The sequence below is a fragment of the Dendrobates tinctorius genome, unplaced genomic scaffold (genome assembly GCF_039654945.1).
Source record: "Dendrobates tinctorius isolate UK_male_01 unplaced genomic scaffold, ASM3965494v1 ptg000011l, whole genome shotgun sequence".
In the NCBI taxonomy this organism is placed as follows: domain Eukaryota; kingdom Metazoa; phylum Chordata; class Amphibia; order Anura; family Dendrobatidae; genus Dendrobates; species Dendrobates tinctorius.
Window position 1 is genome coordinate 64002971 of NW_027361679.1, and position 19512 is coordinate 64022482.

The following is a 19512-nucleotide window of genomic DNA, read 5'->3' on the forward strand; positions in this document are numbered from 1 at the left end:
TGGCAATAGAGGGCATTGTTTTGAATGCATACTTGGAATATGTAATGATATAATTATTTATCTTTCTGTATACTGCATGACTTCTTCAGCTGCCCACTTTTGTTCTATTTGTGGTTTTTAATTGTTTTTATTGTACACTTGGACCTTCCTGACTATTGTAAGTCAAATAAAAGCTTGTTTTTCAATTGGATATTCTGCTGTTGTGTGCATGTTATCCTGTGTCTCTTTTCTCTTTTCTATTTTTTTCATACCCTAAGGAGGTTGCATCATGATTTTTGGGGGGGCATTCATTTATCAGCATGCACAAGAGGCTGCAAAAATGCAGCAAAACCTCCTTTCTGTAAACAGCTACTTTACTGCTAAGAGAGCAGGTTATGCCTGCAGAAAAAAAAATTCAGCATATACATAAAGTGTGAACATTGCCTTAGAGTCTGCTTACACTGCAAGATTCTTGTGAATGAGTATCCATAGAAAGTCTTGTAGAAAACAGGCTGCAAATGTTAGGCGTTAAGATTCTCCCACTGCTTGGGATAGATCCCAGGCATGGTCTGGTGCTGTGGTCTCTCATTCAAGTCCAGCCTCGGCAGGTGCTGCTTAGCACAGACATTGGTTCCAGCGTCTTGCTCAGGCTCATGGTGTAAGTTTAGCTCCTGCTGGCTCTCCAGCCGGCTCTCCAGCCAAGGCTATGGTAACTAGTGATATACAGGTGCAGCCTTTCGCTCTGGAATCTAAGTCCAGAGATCACCTTACTGAGAATGCCCGCGATGTGGCGTCTTCTCATTGGTGGTCAGACGTTAGCTGCTCTGTTGATGTGGCAGCTCCAGGTTGGCCCGAGCCCGATAACACAGCCGGCTTGGCGTGAGTGTTTAGGGTGGAGCTTTGGGGTAAAAAGGTTCTCAGCTGAACACGTGGGTGCTCTAGTATCATTCAGGTTCAGTGGTTGTAGGTGGATACTCTACCACTCTGTCTGCATGTATATGTATTTGTCCACCTTCTGAGTCTGAGCTTCTTATGGTTTATTCCACTTGGCTTAGCATCAGTCTCATTCATGTGTGCAGTTAGCACAGTTTAATTACATAAGAAGCCCAACCTATGTGCTGTACTACTCTGTGAAGTTATCAGGGTTTTGTACCTAGCGTCATTTGAGTTATTTCTCTTGACTTAACATCTGTTTCGTTTTTGTGTGCCGTTAACACAATTCAGTTACAGAGCAAGCTCAACCCTTTTGCACTACCTCTCCGTGGAGTTAAGGCTAGTTTCACACTTGCTTTTTTTTGCAGCGCGTTTTTCCCGCAAAAAAATGCATTGAAAAAACGCATACAAAAGCATACAACTGCTGCGTTTTTTTCAAGCATTTTTATGAGCATGCATGAAAAAAACGCAGCGTTTTTATGCGTTTGTATGCGTTTTTAGTGCGTTTTTACCGCGTTTGCGTTTTTTTCCAACATTAGGTGGCCCCTCACACTAACCCAAACCATGACTTTACTAACCCTAACCCTGACCCTAACCCTGACCCTAACCCTTAACCAAACCATACTTAACCCTAACCCAAACCCTAAACCCTAACTAAACCTAACCCTGACCCTAAACCTAACCCTGACCCTAACCCTAACCCTAACCCTGACCCTAACCCTAACCCTGACCCTAACCCTAACCCTAACCCTGACCCTAACCCTAACCCTGACCCTAACCCTGACCCTAACCCTGACCCTGACCCTAACCCTAACCCTTAACCAAACCATACCCTGATCCTAACCCTAACCCTGACCCTAACCCTAACCCTAACCCTGACCCTAACCCTAACCCTGACCCTGACCCTAACCCTAACCCTTAACCAAACCATACCCTGATCCTAACCCTAACCCTGACCCTGACCCTAACCCTAACCCTTACCCTAAACCCCCTTAACTAACCCTATCTCTAACCCAAACCCCTAAATTCCATTGTCTAAACTAATGGTAAAAAAAAAAACGCATGTGCAAAAAAACGCATACATAAGCATGCCAATGCGCACATATGCTCACCATAGACTTATAATGGGTGTCTTGCTGTAAAAAAATGCATTGTGCGCGCATGCGTTTTTTTGAGGCAAGTCGGACGCTCAAAAAATGCAACAGGTTGTATTTTGTGCGCCCGAGCGCATACCGCAAAAAAACGCATGCGCGGTAAAACGCGTACAAACGCATGTGTATGCGCACATAAGCGCATCCCATGCAAAGTATAGGGAAAAAAACCGCATGCGCTATTTAGCGCTAAAATACCGCAAAAAAAACGCAAATGTGAAACCAGCCTAACAGAGCTGGGTATTCTGTGTTCTGTTCATAATGTGTGGAATTAACACAGTCTGATTAAGGTGAACGCTCACTGCTTCGTTCCGCCATTGTTTGCACTAGCAGCAGTTGAACATCTCTGCAGGGTGGATCCCGGGTTGCGATTGCACATTATTTTTTATTTTATTTAGTGCAATCCCCCAATTCTAACAGCGGATCACCCAATGAATGAGAAAAACGTTTGGCCATCGGGTGATAGATTATCGTTCTCGGCAGTGCATTTTCCTGTGTAAACTTGACACATGCTGCTCAAAGCAAGGGCAGTCTATACACACTGAATGATCTGCCAGGGTAAGCAGGCTAATAAATGGCCACCGATAGGTAAATATTTACCAATTAACTGTTGTTGAACCCCATAAGGACCAAGCCACTTTGTATGTTAATGACCGAGCCTCATTTTTAAAAGCTGACATGCGTCACTTTATGAAGTAATATCTCTATAACATATCCCAGTGATAATGAGGCTATTTTTTTTAACATGTTGTACTTCATGTCAGTGGTAAAGTTTGGCCTATTTGCTTTACATTTATTTATAAAAAAAAATTCCAAAATTTGACAAAATAATCTGAAAATGTCACAATTTTCAAACTATGAATTTTTATGCCCTTAAATCAGATAGTTATATCATACAAAATAGTTAATAAATAACATTTGCCACATGTCTACTTTACATCATCATTATCTTTAAAACATTTTTTTTTTGGCCACGAAGTTCTCTTTCTGGGCTCCTTCTGGTGGTTACTGGAGATAGTGGAGCTGGTTAGATTGACAGAGGCTTGCCACCTGATAATGATGATGACGATTGGAGATCTGGGGTTTCTGACTGGTGTATTTAAGACAGCTGACTTTCTTCAATCCCTGCTAGTGATTTTCTTCCTGTGCCTTCTGAGGTCTGATGTCTCCTGCTCTGTTCCTTCATGGTTCAGCTAAGTGGTTCGTTTGCTAATCTTTTTGCATTTGATATGGTTTTGTCTATCTCTGCTTTGTGCGGGTCAGCTTGCTCCTGCTGGGGCTGTGCTGGATCACTGCCCATATGTTACTGCTTGTGTCAGTTTGTTCTGTCCCCTGTTATATTGGTCTCTTTTTGCTTTGCTTTCAGTATATACCAGAGTGCTGATATAGTGGGGGCGAAGTCGTGTGACTTCAGTGTTTTTTGTGCATCAGACGTGTTGGATTTTTCAGGATTTTTGCATGATTGCAGACAGTGTCTTTCCTTTCCTGTCCTGTCTAGTCAGTTTGGGCCCTATCATTTGCTCAGTCTATTTTTCTGCCTGTGTTTGTGTTTTCATCTTGTCTCACCGACAATATGTTTGGGGGCTGTCTATTCCTTTGGGGTCTGCTCTGGAGCAGTTTAGATTTCACCTTTCTTGCTTTAGGCTGAGTTAGTTCTCCGGCTGTGCCGAGGCATCTAGGGCATCGTAGGTACGCTCCATGGGTACTGCTAGTTGTGTGGATAGGATCAGGGGTCTGCAATCCGCTTAGTTACCAACCTCTCTGATTTTCTGGTCCTGCTATCCTCCTCGGTGACCCATTCATAACAACCATGTCGTTGGATCAAAATGCCACTTCGAATTTAAAATATATCAATAAAGTCTATTAGTTTTAATTACACTTGCTCCAATAAGCTAATCCAAACCCCTGAGGGATCTATTCACTATATTGATGCAGCAGAGTTACTCTGGACTCCATCTAGCCTCTGTTCAGCATTGTCCTTCTTTTCAAAAGTGCACAAATCTGTCACAGTCTGCATTCTTATGCACACCTAAAAAGATTGACATCACCGATTCACAGGTCATACACAGGCCTCCATCTGCCTCATTATAGGGAATGTTCCACAGGGGATCCCGTCTGAATCACGTATTTCAGAGATTTACACGGAAACAACGGTGTAAACACTCAGTGCAGGATAAGTGTGCGCCGAGCCTTACTGAAATCTTTCGGAGGCAGAATGAAAAAATCAACAGCAGGTGAAGAACTGGCTTTATTTATTTTTTATGCAATTCCTCATGCCGTATAAGTGATTAGGCAACTTTATTAGTCAGTTTTATGTTTGACTGCTGTCACACAGTCACTTTTTATTGCAAAAACTGGTTTTAGTTATTTATTTATTTTGAGAACTATAATTTTTCATATTTCAGATGAGAGTCATATGAGGTTATGTTTTTTGTGGGACGAGATGATGTTTTTATTGTTTCTATTTTGGGGACATGATTTTTTTGGTCACTTTCTATTCCGATTTTTGTGGAGGCAGAATGAACAAAAAATAGCAATTCAGGAATTGTCTTTTAGGTTTTTTACAGCTATACCACATTTACTGTAGTTTTATATTTTGGCACTTTTACACAATAAAAAGTTTTATAGAAAAATTACTTATTTTTGCGTTCCTTTATTCTGAGAGCTAAACTTTTTTATTTTTCCACTGATAGCTGTTGGCACTGAACTGTCTCTTCATGTTTACTTTCAGTGACAGTTCAAAGTCAAGACAGACATAGCCCATCCTGGTGCGAGAATTGACACCCACTCAAGACTTGCTAAGTCCTTCATTAGGTGTAATGGGATTAAGAAAAACAAAACTAAGACTTTGAAGTGGCGACATCACCTTGTTAGGATCGCTGGTGTGTCATGATCGCTGGTGAGCTGTCAAACAGGCAGCTTCACCAGCGATCAGGACCAGCGACACGCGGGTAACAAGCGACGCACTGGGGCGTGCTGCACTTAGAAACCCGATGTGTACCTTGGTTACCAGCTCCCTGCATCAGCGCGCTGGTAACTAAGGTACTCATCGGGTTTCTAGGCACCGCGCGCCCCTTACAAAACCCAATGTTTACCTTGGTTACCAGCTCCTGCTTGCTGGTCTCCCACCTGTCACACGCAGCGATGCTTGCTGGCCAGCAGGAAACCAGTGACCCCAAAAATGTCCATATGTTTCAACAATGACCAGCGATAACCGGCAGGGGGGCCGGGCATGATAGCTGTCACACACAGCAATCTCGCTGGTGAGATCGCTGTTGCATCACAAAACTAGTGACTCAGCAGCGATCTCACTAGCGAGATCGCTGTGTGTGACGGGGGCTTTAGTCAGAGTCCAGACCTTAATCCGTTTAAGGTGCTGTAGCATTACGTTAAAAAGGTGGTTCATTCTTAGAAACCCTCCAATGTGGTTGAGTTACAATTCTGCAAAGATGAGTGGGCCAAAATTCCTCCAGAGCACTGTAAAGTTATTGCAAACACTTGATTGCAGTTGTTGCTGCTAAGAGTGGCCCAACCAGTTATTAGGTTTAGTGGGCAATCACTTTTTCAAACAGGGCCCTGTAGGTTTGGATTTCTTATTACCTGAATAAAAAAGATCTTCATTTAAAAACTGCATTTTGTAATTATTTGTGTTATATTTGTCTAATATTTAAATTTTAAAAATTTTTGGTGATCTGAAACATTTATGTGTGATAAACATGCAAAAGAACAGGAAATCAGAAAGTGGCCGAACACTTTTTCACACAACTGTATATGTGACCCAACAGATAAAAAAAACCACCACTTTTGGTGAGCAATAAGAGCTCAAAAAGGTACAAACTGCTTCAGTATCAATAGTCATAAAATCTTCTTTAACCCCTTTCCGACATTGGGCATAATAGTACGCCAATGTCAGACGACTCTTGTTTGGTAAGGGCTCCTCGCTGAGCCCACACCTTTCCGGGCACATGACAGCTGATATATACAGCTGACGTGTGCCTGCAACAGCTGCGATCCACCAGCGGCTGTTAACTAGGTAAATGCCTTTGTCAATCTCTGACAGCAGCATTTAACTCGCGCTTACCGGAAGCGCATCACTAAACTCGCCCATCGGTGACCCCATCACATGATCACGGGTCATCGATGGGTTGGCATGACAACCAGAGATCTCCAGCAGACCTCTATGGTTGTCATATCCAGATTGCTATGAGCCCTGCCCGGTGGTTGGCGCTCATAACAAGTGAGCATTTTTGCTACACACAGGTGATCTGAACATCACCTGTATGTAGCAGAGCCGATCTGACAACTGCAGCTTCTAGTCTCCCATAGAGACTATTGAAGAATGCAAATAATAGTAAAAAAATTAAAAAAAATTAAAAAAATATAAAAGTTCCCCTTTTGCCCCATTAAAAATAAAACAATTATGAATAAAAAATCAAGCATGCACATATTTGGTATTTCCATATTCAGAATCGCCCGATCTATCAAATTAAAAAAGAATTGACCCGATCGTTAAACGGCGTAATGAGAAAAAGTAAAAATGCTAGAATTATATTTTTTTTTGTTGCCGCAACATTGCATTAAAATGAAATAACGGGAGATCAAACAACTGCATCTGCACCAAAATGGTACTTTTAAAAACCTCAGCTTGGCACGCAAAAAATAAGTCCTCACCCAATCCCAGATCACAAAAAATGTAGACGCTACATTACTAACTTTGGAATTTGTCAGGACCTGGAGAATCATAATGTCAGGTTTAGCATTTAGTTAACATAGTAAAAAAAAAAAAAACAACCGAGGGATTGCACTTTTTTTGCAATTTCACCTCACTTGGAATTTTTTCCCGTTTTTCAGTGCACAATAGGTTAAAACCAATGGTGTTGTTCAAAAGTACTACTCGTCCTGCAAAAAAACAAAAAAAGGGAGCAAAAAACGAAAATGCAAAATGAAAAATACCTTTGGTCGTTAAGGGGTTAATCAAAAAACAACCTATTTGGGGTTTAAAATAAAAATACTACCTAAAATATTTAGAGGATGAGGGTTTTTTTTATAAAAAATGTTTCCAAATCAGATATATAATTTATATTTAAACCACACACATATAAAGAATATCGCTTCCAGGAAGAAACATCCACCAATATGTATAATAAAATGAATTACTTTCTTCCTGAGGCAATGTCCCTATCATTACATTGTCTTTTATGTTCGGCAGCATTCGGTTTCTAAGTTTCTTATGGAACACTATTTCAATGAGTTTATTTTTGCCTTGGATATCTTAGTTATACTTAGAAGGGAGTTTTGTTTGAAAACAAAGAACATCTGCATAACTCATGACTATGTCATTTGTGAAGCTATGTCAAGGAAAAAAGAATATTATTAGACCTAACCACCAGCTAGAATAAGTGTATACATGGGCAGACATACCACCTGTGCAGCCCGTGCGGCTGCATCGGGGCCCAGAGGCTCCACGGGGCCCCTGCAGGGTAGCTAATAATGACGATAATCTGTCTTGTTTCTCTGGGCCTGATAGCAGCGGAGCGGACCTGCATGGATCCATCCTGCTTCCTGCCCAGCACCCGCGCCTCCTGTCTCTGACACAGATAGCAGCACTGCTGGATGATGCCATCATTCAGCGGCCGGCTGTGCCAGAGAGAGGAAGCAGTCGGAGGCCGTGATGCGGCCGTGGGAGAGCGTGCGGAGAGGTGAGAGGTGCTGTGTGTGTGGGGGGGTTGTATGCTCATTTGTTGTGTGTGTCTAGAGATGAGTGGTGGTGTGTGTATGTGCATGCATGCATAGCGCTGCGAGGGAATGTGCAGAGAGGTGAATGGTGCTGCAGGTGTGTGTAGATGGAGGAGAAGGCAATGATGGGGTGATGGGGAAAAGGCAATGATGGGGGTGATGGGAAAAGGCAATGAAGGGGTGATGGAGAAGGCAATGATGGGGGTGATGGGGAGAATGCAATGATGGGGGTGATGGGGAGAAGGCAATGATGGGGGTGATGGAGAACGCAATGATGGGGGTGATGGAGAAGGCAATGATGGGGGTGATGGGGAGAAGGAAATGATGGGGGTGATGGGGAGAAGGCAATGATGGGGTGATGGGGAGAAGGAAATGATGGGGTGATGGAGAAAAGGCAGTGATGTGGTGATGGAGAAGGCAATGATGGGGTGATGGGGAGAAGGCAATAATTGGGGTGATGGGGAGAACGCAATAAAGGAGGTGATGGGGAGAAGGCAATGATGGTGGTAATGGGGAGAAGGCAATAATGGGGGTGATGGAGAAGGCAATGATTGGGGTGATGGGGAGAAGGCAATGATGGGGGTGATGGAGAAGGCAATGATGGGGGTTATGGGGAGAAGGCAATGATGGGGGTGATGGAGAAGGCAATGATGGGGGTTATGGGGAGAAGGCAATGATTGGGGTGATGGGGAGAAGGCAATAATGGGGATGGTGGTGGAGGAGGAAATGATGGAAGTGGTGGAATGGGCAAGGATGGGGATGTGGGGGAGGAGGAAATGATGGAGATGGGGAGAAAGGAATGATGGTGGTAGTGGAAAAGGGAATGATGGAAGTGCTGGGGAAGGAGGCAATTATGGGGTTGATGGAGGAGAAGGCAATGATGAAGGTGATGGAGAGGGCATTGATGGGGTGGTAGGGGAGAAGGTAATGATGGAGGTGGTGAAAAGGTCAATGATGGGATGGTGGGGAAAAGAAATGATGATGGGTTGATAGGGGAAAATGCAATGATGGTGGTGGAGAGGAGCAAATAATGGAGGTGGTAGAATGGGCAATGATGGGAGTGGTGGGGGAAGAGACAATGATGGGGTGGTGGGGAAGAGGAAACAATGAAGGTGGTGGAATGGCCAATGATGGGGTGGCAGGGGAGCAAGCAATGATAATGGTGGGGGAGAAGACAATGATGGAGGTGGTGGAGAAGGCAATGATGGGGAGGGGGAGAGGACAATAATGGGATGTGGGGGAGGAGGACAATGAGGGGTATAGGGGATGGGGTGGGAGGAAGGGGGACTTTTAATGGACTTAGAAACAGGGGGAGGTGTGTACAACACAGTCCCTGAGTATATAGTGCACTCACTTATTATGTCTAACACAGTCCCTTAGTATATAGTGTACTCACTAAATCCGTATAACACCATCCTTAGTTACATAGTTTCCTCTTTTATTATGTACAACACCATCCCTTATTACGTACCATCCTCTCTAGTTATATATGGTGCCGCCCCTTATTATATAGCTTCCTCTGCTGTTATGAACAGTGCTTTCTCTTACATAGTGTATTCTTGTTAATTTTGTTATTCACTGCGCCCTCCTTATTACATAGTCCCCTCTCTTTTTAAATATAAAATGACTGCTGATGGAGCAGCCGGTGACCAGACTACCAGTCCATCTGCTCTTCCATTAGAAAGGAAGCTCTCACATGCTCCATCAGCCATCATTGCATTATACAGCTAACAAGACAGGACGGTATGTAATAAAAAAAACAGGGCTCTATATAATCCAATATGTAAGGGACGGTACTGTACATAACAAGAGAGGGCACTGTATAAGGGACAGCAATAGACATAATAAAGGAGACTATGTAATATATATGTGACGCTATATATATGTAGCTTTGTCACCATAAAAGGAAGGGGGCCCAGACACATTTCTTGCACAGGGGCCCCAAGCTGTCAGCATACGCCCCTGAGTGTATATGTTCGGTATATCGGTATATATAGTATATTATACAGTGTTTAGGATAAATTACTACATCTCTTTTGAAAAGTAAGATTTTAATCATTATCTCACTGTATATAAGAACAATTTTCAAAATTTTCACAAGACTGAATTTCATAGAATATTATTTTGTAACCCATAACATGAAAATAAGGTTGGTAATATACCTTTCATTACAAAATGTTCAGAATTAGTTGAGGCAAAAATGAATACTCCCCACATCAAAACTACTACATCTAGTATTTTGTACAGGGCCGCCATCAGGGCTTTACTGCCATGACTGGTGTATGGGGCCTGGCCAGCAGAGGTTGCCCGCATCGGGCCCTGTCTCTTCTGCTGATTGGGCCCCAGTGGCAGGATTTTGCCCATGCAGTAACTGATCTTGCGTCCGAGATGCAGGGTTCAGTTATTCTATTGCCGTGTGGGCAATTGGAGGCTGACAGCTGACGTCAGTGCGCACATCGCCAGCGTCTGACGTCATTGTCATTCGCCGGCGAGTGCACGCTTTCAGCCTGGAGGGAAGATGGAAGATTGCTTGCTGCAGGAGCTCGGCAAGGTAAGGAGAAAGGGTTTTTTTCCATTGTTATATTTATTGAAAGCGGCAAGCCGGCCGGATGGAGACAAGTGTCCATCCTGCCTGGGGCATAATGTAGACGGGGCAGAATGGAGACAGGGGGCAGGATAAAAGATATGGGGGCATGATTGGAGACACAGGGAGCAGAATGAAAGATATGGGGGCATGATTGGAGACACGGGGGCATGATTGGAGACACAGGGGGCAGGATGAAAGATATGGGGGCAGGATTGGAGACATGGTGGCAGGATGAAAGATATGGGGGCAGGATTGGAGACACGGTGTCATGATCTGCTGAGTTTGTGTGATCAAGTAGTTCAGAGGTTAATCTGGACAGCCTCACTCTAAAATTTTGGGAGGCTTTTTATAGCCTCATTTGGGGCTCACTCCTTGTCGCTTATACTCAGACCCTTGGCCAAGTGTGTGACCCTAGTGTGCTTTGTGACTGTGATACCTTATGTTTGCTTGGTTTTGATCCGGTTCTGTCCCTGTTACGAGTTCTGCCTGTTCCTTTTGTACTGCTCTGCTATCTCCGTGTATGACTATTTTGCCTTGGACCTGACTACTCTCTGACTGCATTGCTATCTCTGTGTATGATTCATTGCTTACATTTTGACTATTCTCTGCTTGTCCCTCTGGTACCGTGCCGCCCTCTCTGTGTATGACGCCCATTTGTCTGACCTGAGTTTCCCTAGCCTTTACTCCAGGATTCCTATAATAGAACCCTACAGCCCTCTCCTGCAGCAGGATGCTAAGCCACGCCCCCTGTTGTCACATGATCGTAGGTCCTTGTACTGCTAACTACTTTCAGTGTCGCAGATCCTATTGTTTGAACTTTCCCTGCAGTATCGGACCCCGGGTCCTCCCGTAGTCTTGGTGAGTTACCCTGTTCAGCCGCGGCAGTCCACCGGCGCTGACAGGATCCTGATACACGGAGGCAGGATTGGAGACACAGGGGGAAGGATTGGAGACACAGGGGGCAGGATTGGTGACATGAGGCTGGATTGCAGACAGGGCAGAATGGAGACAGGGGGCAGGATGAAAGATATGGGGGCATGATTGGAGACAGGGGGCATGATAGGGAACACAGGGGGCAGAATGAAAGATATTGGAGCATGATTGGAGACACAGGGGGCATGACTGATGACACACGGGGCAGGATGAAAGATATGGGGGCAGGATTGGAGACATGGTGGCAGGATGAAATGATTGGAGACACAGGGGGCAGAAAGAAAGATATGGGAGCATGATTGGAAACACAGGGGGCAAGATGAAAGATATGGGGGCAGGATTGGAGACATAGTGGCAGGATGAAAGATATGGGGCAGGAATGGAGACATGGTGGTGGAAGTATGATAGATATGGGGGCAGGATTGGAGACACAGGGGCAGGATTGGCGACACAGGGGGCAGGACAGGAGAAATAGTGGCAGGATGAAAGATATGGGGACAGGATTGGAGACACAGGGGGAAGGATTGGAGACATGGGGCAGGATTGGAGACATGGTGGCAGGATGAAAGATATGGGGGCAGGATTGGAGACACAGGGGGCATTACTGGAGACACAGGCGGCATGATTGGAGACACGGGGCAGGAATGGAGATATGGTGCGGGATGGAGACAGATCGGGCAGGATGGAGACAGATGTGGCACGATGGAGACAGATGGGGTAGGATGGAGACAGATGGTGCAGGTTCATGGGACAGGATCATGGGAAAGATGGGGCAGGATCATGGGTACAGATGGGGCAGGATAATGGGACAGTTGTGGCAGGATCATGGGACAGATTTGGCAGGATGGGGAGATCATATGGGGGCAGGATGGGTACTCATGAGGGCAGGATGGGAGAACATATGGCTGGAGCCAGGAATGAGACACATGGGGGCCAGGATTGGGGATATTATTACCATAGGGGCTAATTAAGGGATATTATTACTGCAGTGATGTATTTATTTTATTTTTTGAGTATACTATTTTAAATGAGGAGGCGGTCCTGTTACTGTACAGTGATACTATGTTGCCTTTTTTCTTCATTGGTGTAGTGTAGAAGGTGGGAAAAAAATAAGTAATGTGTTGTGCAAGTGGTGCTCTAAATAACTGTGTTATTTCCTACAGAGACGAGCCCTGGCTGGCAGAAGTGATGTCGATCTGTGCTGGATGAAGATGAAAGACTTCACCTAGAGGTGTCACTGGTGAGTCAGTGTGTTACCTATACACTGATACTATACACTGTATACTATATACAGTGGTCCTGTGAACAATGTCACCAGTGATCACTGTATTACCCTTACACTGACACTGCATACTAAGTACAGATCTCCTGTGTATAGTGGCACATATGGTGATATTAGAATTGTGTTTTTTTTTATTACTGATCAGTATTGTAGTATTCAGTCACAAAGTGGTGGTAATATGTTGTCCGGCCAAGGTGTGGTGGTATTTTTTCCTTGTATGTGGTGTTATTCGTCACCATGTGGTGGTAATATGTGTCTTGTCATGGTGTGGAGGTATTTGTCCCTTGTATGTGATATTATTTGGTCACTGTGGTTTTAATATGTGGTCTTTACCTGGTGTGGTGGTATTTGTTCTTTGTATGTGGTATTATAGGTCCCTATGTGGTGGTAATATGGTGTCTGGTCATGGTGCGGTGGTATTTGTCCCTTATGTGTGATACTATTGGTCATTTTAAAAATTTAGAAATATACCTAAATTGTCTTGCATATTTTAACAAATGTTTAACAGGTTAGAGTAGAGTAGGGCCAGGCCAAAAGAGTCTACCGTGTCGTGGTGGTGGCTTAAAAAATCTTTTGGCCAAAACAAAGGCTGCTGGTTATATGTGTGATGTGGTGATGGGAACTGTTAATGTGTGATTGGTGAGAAGTGGAGTTTTTCCAAGAGAGAGCGGTGGGACTGTGGACAGTACGAGGGGTGGAGGCGGGGCTGGGGTGGAGCCTGGGCAGAGTCTCAAGGGGGCCCCAAAAATGTTGCCAGTATGGGGACCGAAATTCCTAGTGGCAGCCATGATTTTGTATGACTTCTATGATATTTAAGGACAACATCAAGTCTTCTATGCATGGAATGAACAATTTGTTGACATACTGCAACATCTATCTTTTTCTATTCAATGCATTTTTCTAAATTCATTTGTCTAAATGAATGGTATTACATTGAAACATGGTGGAGGCAGTGTCCTTCTGTGGGGCTTCATGAGTGCTGTTAGTGTTGACGAGCTACATTTCATTGATGATATAATTAATTCACAGACATACAGTAGATTGTAAATAAAAGCAAAGTTTTATCATTGTAGGGTGTTGAAAGATTGGTAACTTTTATTTGTAACTACTCATAGCAAAAGTCAGGGTCAGACTGTGCAGGATTAAGCATGCAGCCATGTAAAGGAAGCTTGATCTCAGTAAGATCCCTTCACAGTATGTAATCGAAGTGAGTAACGTTCAACCTGCTCATGCAGGAAGAAGGGGACCTGGATGAATTTTGGGCAGAAAACAAAGGAATCATAACTGAAACTGTTCAAGTGCATGTGCCAAACAAGAAGCCATTGAACTAGTCAACTGCAACCACCCTCCAGAATGCCAGAAGAAAGAGGCCAAGACTAAAGGCAGGTTTAATGAGGCGAGACACCTTAATGCTGATTTCCAAAGAGAAGCCAGGAAAGATAAGTACAGTTTCCTGAATGTCTGATGCAAAAAATATTAAGGAATTTTTTGAAATGGTGAAACAAGTGAAGAAGCCATGATGGGCATTAAGTGAGTGACTAGCAGGATGTAAAGCAGAGATCAAAAGAATACTCAAAGAAACTAAATGCCAGCACCAGAACAGTCAATAATGAGGAACGCAGAACCATATATATTGGAAAGTGAAGTCAGTTGGGCTCTGCCAAATGACAAGACACCTGGCAATAATGATATCATTGAACAGCTACTCAAACAATTCCCAAGTGCTGCACTGATACCACTATACCAGATGATCTGGAGCACTTGCACATGGCTAAAGGACTGAAAAAGATAAGTTTTCATCCCAATACCAAAGAAGGGCTGCATCAGTGACCCTAGCCAACTATGGTGCAATTGCCATGATCTCCCATACCAGAATGGTACATCTGAAGATCAGAAGTGCTTGGGCAGGGGCGTGGCCTAGACTGTCATGGAGTAGGACGTGCAGTCTAAGATCTCCCGGCACATCCACCCTAAATCAACTGAAATCATAGCCCATCCAGGCTAAATCCTCACAGAAATCCTCTCAGAGTCACTCAGGAGTGACACCCCAGGCCTTCGGAGCCCTATTTGCCAGTTCCCACGGACTTTTGAGGTCTGGTACGTGCGAGGCCTAACACTTACTGCGGGGCCTGTTGAGGCCTACGGGCCATACCCGGACTGTATTACTTGGGCTCAGATCCCACCTGAAGAATTGGGGTAGAATCCCCCTCAGCAATCATCCGAACCATCTTCGGCACGTAAAGGAGCTTATATCAGGCTTATTATAGCCCCCTCTAGGGATAGAGGATCCCAGACCTCAGGCTCCCTCCCTCAGCCCTGATTCGACCCCCCACCTGGGCCACGGCTCTCATAGGAGCTCCTAAAGAAGATTACCGCCTATTTCTGAGGTAACCGGAGACAAAGACGCTCATATAATAGTTCACAGAAAGATTTATTTCTTCAATTGACTATTAATTTTTGCTGACGGGCACTCAGGTGCTTTTACAGAAGAAAGAAAAAAAAAAAACCCACTGCGCAGGCGCGACATTCCCTGGCCGCGGCTGACACCGCCGAGTGGCTTGAGGCAATAGCGCGCGCCTGAAATTCAGACTTCGGCCGCCCGCGGCTGCATCTTCATTACGGTACGCCTTTCCTTCCCTCCTGCCTCCGCTACCTAACCTCCCACGGTCAGAACAATTGCCCGAGACCCGCCTGGAAAATCCTGAGGAGCGAATCTGTGGCAGCGGTTCAGAGCCATATTTACAAGCGCCTTGCGCAGGAGCACCTCCCCTCGGCTGATAAACCCGACTGCCGTAGCTACAGCGGCACAGGAAGGCATTGCCATTCACCGTCCCCACTGCAATTAGCTCCTGGGGTCCTCGCCACCCCCACCACCAAGATATCCTCCTTCAATTGCGTTCTTAGCCCCCTCAGGGCTTATCGGGAGCCGCTCTCTCTTCTCTCAGAGCGGCTTCCTGATTCACAGCTGCGCACTCCACATACGCAATTTGCGTAAAATCCGGCGTATCTTACGTCAAAGGAGCAGCCTTCTAATCCAGCTCCATAGTGCTGCTGGCTTCAACTCCCCACATAACGTTAATCACTGGTGGACTGCCCAGACGGTTTTTTGCCATACACGAAATCAAACTAAAACAAAAAAGAATTAAAATAATAAACAAATAAAAAAAAAAAAAAAAAAGGGTGACGAAAGTCGCTGCCACCACTTCCCAATTCACCCTCATTGTCTCTGCAGCCTAGTTCTATTCATACCGATAAAATGAGTCAAAACAGATCAAACAGCCTCAAACAACCAAAAACTCCTTCCACAACTACTATGTCCGCCAAATCGGATAAAGACAAGAGACAATCATCTCACCCTTCCTCCGATTTGGGGAATACCATCAGTCCTACTAGATCCAGGACGCCCCACAAAATTACTGACTCCATGGATACATCAGCTTCCTCAAAAAGACGGAATCCGGGGGCTTGGAGTGAGAAACTTTCTTTTCTAAATGACCCCAAAAACGACACGGACAATGATTCTTGGGCTTCAACATCAAATACCAGCCCAGACAAATCCAGACCAAAACTGGACTCTCATGTTGAAACGAGCCATGACACCATCGAGGCTTATATGGCCTCACTGGCCGACAAAATTAATAATAACCTGAAGCTCACTCTAGAATCCACATTAGAGTCACAAATGAAAATCTTTAAGTCTACGTTTGAAACGTTTAATCAAAAACTGGAAAATCATGAATCCAGAATGGTGTCGTTAGAAAAACAAACAGAGATGTATGCAGACGAAAATCAGCAACTGAAGTCTGAACTCATAAGGCTGGAAAGAAAACTAGCAGATTTAGAAGACAGAAGTAGAAGGAATAACGTGAAAATCAGGGGCATCCCGGAATCTGTCACCCCTGCCAAGCTTGAGGAGTATGTTCAAAAAGTCTTCAAGAAAATTGATTCGTCACTTATTTCCCAAGAGACAATTATCGATAGAATCCACAGATTACCAAAGCCGGCCCACCTACCCAAAGATACCCCGAGGGATACCATTCTTAGGATCCACTTCTTTCATATAAAAGAGAGGATTCAAAATGCCATCAGGGACAATGGCGGCTTCCCAGAACCATTTTCCCATCTCAAGATATTTACAGATTTATCCAAAGCTACAATCGAAGGTAGGAAATCCTTCCAAGATATTACCATTCCCTTGAGGGATAATAACATACCATACAAGTGGGGATTTCCCCTTAAATTGTTGGTCCACCACAGTGGTAAAACTACTGCTATACTATCTGCGGAAGAAGGCCACAAGTTTCTCAAATCTATGAACATTAAACCTAGAAGCAAGCCTGCGGTGTCTCCGGACTCCAAATCTTCTACTTGATCTTCAGGGACTCATGGGTCTTGTTTAGGCCCAAGGAAATTCAACACAGTAACACTTTATATATTATTATTATAATTATAGTTATGATAACTCTTCCTCCAGGCTCGATCCTTTGGAATACTATCTTTCAACAGGCCTATACTTTAGTAACACATCGAAAATGTTTACCTTATATATTGTTTAGTTATCAGTTGGACTCTAGGTTCGTCCACCTTTTACTTCCCTCAACCACTCTTGGATGAGCGTATTTCTCCCTTCAGAAGATGACGCCGGGAAATCCTCACACGAACTTTCCCCCCGAACTGAGCAGAGTTCACCTTAGAATTCTGCTCCTGTTGGTCCCTATAAGTTTATTCTGACCAAACTTGTTGCTAATTTGTCTTGTTTTTTCCTTTATTGTGTGTTTCAGTTGCAGCCAATACACCCTTGACCTTATCCATCTGAACCTAAACTTCTCCATCAGCCACAACCTCACCAAGAACAGCAGCATCACAGGTATCTTCTCAGCCACAAAACACCACACTGACAATGAAAATAAACCTGGCCACATACAACGTCAGGGGCCTGAACAGCCCTAGAAAGCGTCATGTAATATATCATGAGACCAACGGGCTGGGTTCTGATGTTGTGTGTCTTCAGGAAACGAAATTTAAAAGAGGCGCTCACCCTAACTTTTCCCACAAAAACTTTCCCCACATATATGAATCATCGGGATTAAAGAAAAAGGAAGGAGTCCATACTATGATAAAAAACTCCATCAACTTTAAATTCATTGAAGAACTAAGAGACGAGAAAGGCCATTATCACATCCTAGTTTGTAGCATCAATAACTCAATTTTTACTATTGTAAACGTCTACGTCCCCAACACGGGCCAAATTAGATTCTTAAATAAGCTTCTAAAGAAAATCAACCTAATAAAGAAGGGTTCCTTAATATTCGCAGGAGATTTTAACATGGTCCCAAATGGAAAATTGGATTCCTCAGCCCCCAATAGACATAAAACAGAAACGTTAAACAACTGGATTTATTACAACGAATTCTTTGACACTTTTCGTTGTCTAAACACGACCTCAATCGAGTATAGTCATTATTCGGATGTCCATCACACTGCTTCTCGTATTGGCCTAATTTTAACAGATATTTTCTCACTTCCCAAATTTACTTCCATCTCTATCCACCCTAAAACGGTCTCTGACCATGCTCCAGTAGTAGCTACATTCACTGTTGGCCCTGCCACCAACCAACAGTTCCTATGGAAATGCAACTCCTCATTACTCAATATTCCACACTATAATGCAGAGATTACTACAGCCTTACGAAATTACTTCAAAGAAAATGATACTGAACTTTCCAGCCCTTTCACCTATTGGAATGCTCATAAGGCCGTTCTGCGAGGAATCCTAATCAGGATATCCTCAAGACATAAAAGGGCAAACTGGGAAAAAATAACAGATCTGCAAAATCAAATCAAAATCAAAGAAACCATGATAACCGATAATCCCAATTCAGGTATTGACGTACGCTCAGAACTCTCCAGGATAAGACAGGAGCTTAGGGCCTTGATTTTCTCGTTTCATGACTCAGCAGTCAAAAACCACCGCTTTAAACAATACCAGAATCTAAATCGGCCATCTCGCTATATGACTAACATCTTGAAAAATTCTAGACGGAAAAACAGGATTGACACCATCCTCTCCACCAAAAATACCCCCTTGTCCCACCCACAGGACATAGCTAACTCCTTCGCTACATTCTATGAGAATCTCTACAACATCAATCAAAATTCCTCCCTCCCCTCTCCAAGTCATTCAGATATCACTTCTTTTCTAACCAAAATTAATCTCCCGAAACTAGATGAAGTTGACAAATCTACCCTATCATCTCCTTTCACTGAAAAAGAAACTCTAGATGCAATAAACCACCTTAAAACCTTTAAAGCTCCCGGCCCTGATGGGTTTACGAATAATTACTATAAAACTTTTGCCGAAATCCTTGCACCCCACTTGACAAAAATTTTTAACACAGCTTCTACTTTGGGCCATTTCCCCAAGGAAATGCTCGAGGCCACCCTTATTCTTATCCCCAAACCCAATTCGGACACAACCCTCATGAAAAACTTTCGGCCAATTTCGTTAATAAATACAGACATCAAACTATATGCTAAATTATTATCAAACAGACTGAACTCCATACTCCCTAAGCTAATCAACAAAGATCAAATCGGGTTTATAATCAATAGACAATCTACAGACGGCACCAGAAGATTGATGAACCTTATGAAACTCATTAATACACATAAAACCAAATCCATTTTAGTTTCTCTTGACGCCGAAAAGGCCTTCGACAGATTAAATTGGGATTACTTGTTCACCACTCTAGCCAAATTTGGCTTTCATCATGAACTAATCACTAGCATTAGAGCATTATACACTGCACCATCGGCCAAAGTTTACGTTAACAATCACCTTTCAAAAGTCCTCCAAATATCCAATGGTACAAGGCAGGGTTGCCCGCTTTCCCCTCTACTGTTTGCCTTGG

General features: G+C 43.8%; 1 protein-coding gene across 1 annotated transcript in view; it reads right to left on the reverse strand.

Moving 5' to 3' along the window:
• Window positions 1–19512, reverse strand: part of CFAP299 (cilia and flagella associated protein 299) — an 887436-nt gene that overhangs the window by 258688 nt on the left and 609236 nt on the right. The window lies entirely within an intron of this gene.